This window comes from Mus caroli, chromosome 2, assembly GCF_900094665.2.
Source record: "Mus caroli chromosome 2, CAROLI_EIJ_v1.1, whole genome shotgun sequence".
NCBI classification, from domain to species: Eukaryota; Metazoa; Chordata; class Mammalia; order Rodentia; family Muridae; genus Mus; species Mus caroli.
Genome location: NC_034571.1, coordinates 105,144,573 through 105,148,351, shown reverse-complemented (window position 1 = coordinate 105,148,351; position 3,779 = coordinate 105,144,573).

Sequence of the window (3,779 nt, the reverse complement as noted above, 5' to 3'; positions counted from 1 at the left end):
TCATTAATGCCCTTGAAGTGGTTTTTGTGGGTGTGAAACAAATGGTGAGAATTTGAATTGGTCCCTCTTATTATAGTATTGAGATTAAGTCTACTTAATTTATCAAGTCATGTTCATGCCCTGATTTTATATACTTGTATCTATCAATAAACATTGTGATACTTGAAAAAAAAAAGAGGTAGAGCTGTCTGGTCAACACTGAGCCAATTTTTCATTGATTATGTGATCTGGAGAGAAAAACAGAAGTCAATAAGAATAGCTCAAATTCAGGCACTCAACGAGCTGGGGAAGCATGGAAAAGACAAGGCATTTACACTTTGACCTTTCATAGAGTACGATTTTTTTACTTATAAGAATCAACAGAACCTAAAATTTATAGGTAAAATATGTTACTTTTCATAAAAACTTTGTAGAAAGGGCTACTTGTAAACTATATAGTTTATCATTTTTTCATTGGTGATGATGCAATACCTTAAATTAATATTAGTTTAACTGTGCAGAATTCTAAAATTCAGACTAAGAAGCTGAATGATTTTTCTGTTCTCAACTGGAATTCCTCAGAAGTATAGGCCATTTATCAGACTGAATTTGGAATGGTTTATATGGCTTACTTATATGCTTGGAGCCTTGGAGATCTGTGTTCTAGATACTTCTTTGAAAACAGTCCATAGTTGTTAGTTTTGCCCAAGCTGTGTTAGCTCCACATTGTTGATTAAAGAATACAAGCAGAAAAAAAAAATCCCAAGCAGTGCTGCAAAACACCCTAACTTCTGGAATCCATGAAACAAAATCTTTGCTACACCCCATTGGTCAAAAACAACCTCAGGCACCTAGTCAGCTTTAAGAGTGGAGAAATAGATTCCACCTATTGACAGGAAGTGTTACACAATGAAAGTATTTTTTAATCAGCCAGAGATTTTGTGACTAACTATTTTGACTTGTGTTGATTAGCTAAGTCTCCATTGTAATTAAGTTACTACTTTCCCTGACATCTTTATCATTTGAGAACTGGTCTCACTATGTAGCCCAAGCTAGCCTTGAGCTTGTGATTCTCCTGTAGTAGCCTTCTGAGTGTGGTTACAGGTTGGTCTTAGCACCTTGCTTAGTGTAATGTGTGAATCTCCATGGTTCTGAGACAGTGTCACTGTGACTTCTCACACCAGGAATGTCATCTGTTTTCAATGCCTGCTACTTTTTCTCATATGCAACAGGTTTTTAGTAAGACTATAAAATGTTTTATTGCTTATTTATTTTCTCTCTCCTTCCCCCCCCTCCACTACCCAGTGTGTTTGTGTGCTCATGCTACATCATGTTGTGGAATTCAGAGGACAACTTGCAGGAGTTGGGTTTCTCTATCCATAATTTGAGCTTAGGGGAATGGCCTCAGGATGTTCAGTTTGGTGGCAAGTGTCTCTCTAACTGTTCATCTATCTTTCTGTCCCTTAAATATCTTCTTAAGGAGTTTAAATCTTGATACTACAAACATGGCTTGATTTGTTCACATTCCTTCTAGAGTTTTGTGTGCCTTGTGCTGAAGAGGCTTCTAGTCTTCAAATAAGTTTCAAAAACATAAAGTAGAAGCACAGCCTGGTTACTGATGTTGAAAGGAGCTTCCTCAGTAACATATGGCAAGAAAATCTTCAACACCAATGAATCAGACATGCATGCAAACATATATCTTTTAAACACACACACACACACACATCTACATACATACATACATACATACATACATACATACATATACAGTCTTTGATTAACTGAGATGTTGTAGAATGGAACTTTGGAAGATATAAGACAAAAGCTTTTATGAATCTAAAAGATAACATCAGACAGGACTAGTTTAACCAACAAAAGTATCAAGAGAGTCACATAGCTTGATCCCCTCTCACATGGCTTACAAATTCTTGCATACTCCTGTGCAGGCTGGAAATGGCAGGGCTGGGATTCAATGAAGAAAGTGTAATGACTCTGCTTTGACTAAAATCTATACATCAAGGTTTTCCTAGTTGTGCTTTCTTAGTTTACTGTTTTGTAGAGACACCAGGACCTAGGTAACTCTTATAAGGACAACATCTAAATGGGGCTGGCTTACAGATTTAGAGGTTCAGTCCATTATCATTGAGGACAGGAACATTGCAGTGTTCAGGCAGGAATGGTGTAGGAAGAGCTTGGAGTTCTACATCTTCATCTGAAGACACTATGAGAAGACTGGTTTCCAGGCATCTAGGATGAGGGTCTTAAAGCCCATGCCCACAGTGACACAACTCTTCCAACAAGACCACATGTCCAAATAGTGACATTCCCTGAGCCAAACCTATTCAAATCACTACATTGCTTTAATTTAAAAACATTTCAGCTTTAGGTGAATGCAATTTTTCATGCTAATATTTTGAATGTTTTTGTGATTCTGGTTATATTACTGTGGTATTATCTTTCAACAATTAGAGTTTTAGGACATGTTAGTAAATGCATACTCAATCTTCATGAAACAAATGCTGATAACACTCAATCACTTTTTCTCCTATGCAAATATACTTTAAGAAGTCTTTGAGTTTGGTCCCAGAACGCATTCTGGGGATGGGGGTTAGAGGGTGGTGCCCTAACCACCTGTAACTCCAACTTGAGAAGATCTAATGGCCTCTTCAGACCTTTTCTGGCAATGAAAAACAAGTGACACACACTCTCTCATACATAGAAATAAAGCCTAAAAAATTGTAAGTAAATTCAAAACCTGCTTGCCATAATGATTTAAAAGCATGATTTCCATAATTTATTTATAAAATCAGACTGTTATATCTAATTCAAAATAAAATAGCAGGCGATCATCAATCTAATTTGATCAGCTTGATCTAATTTGATGAAGTTTGAGTTATATAATTTCTGAAGTTTGACTTTAGCTTTAGAATCTCTTTATGAGTGACAGAAATAATCAAGGCAAAGCAATTAATCTTCAGTTCTCTCTCACTTTCGATTTCCCCTTCTGCTCCTTTGTTTCACCAGGCAGGTTTTCCTGCACAAATCTCAGAAGGCGTTCTCTTGTAACTGGGAAGGGACTCTAGCTTTGATGTTCTAAACATCTCCACCTTGCCTATAACTAGGCTGACCTTCAGAACTGACATGGAATCAAGCTGCTCTCAGGGTAACAATGCTCCCTTTATCTCTTATTATTATCTCTCAGCAGGCCCATATGGCCAGTGCCTACTTCTTCAACTGTATCTTTATTCCTCTTGATCCAATAGGAAGATTCCTGTAATTCATCCATTTAGGCCTGCTTTTTAACACTATTCCTCATCTTTGAATGATAATTACAGGCTGTGAAATATTTTTGACATCTATTTGACAATCTTTTATTCAACTTTCCTCTTCTCAACAAACATTCTTGATGTACATAACTTGAAATAAAAGTTATATGTATTTGAATTGTATGAAACTGTCTTTTGGTATACATACACAAAGGGAACTGTATGTCACAGTGATGTTAATTAATTTAGGTACTAATGCCACCATTACTTTGCTGTGGTGAGAGTATTTCTGTCTATGCTCTTAGCAATTTAGAGGATATAGTATATAAGTAGGAGCTGTAGTCACTATGCCACAAGCTAGAACTCCGGGACACATTAATTCTTTCTCAACTTTCAACACAAAATTCATCTTCTTGCCCCATGAGACCTTTAAGATTGTTGTTTGTTCGACCTTTACATCAGCAACTTGCTATAGATGTAGTCCTAGAAGCATAGATAGTTACAGAGAAGCAGAAATATATTTACATTACATGT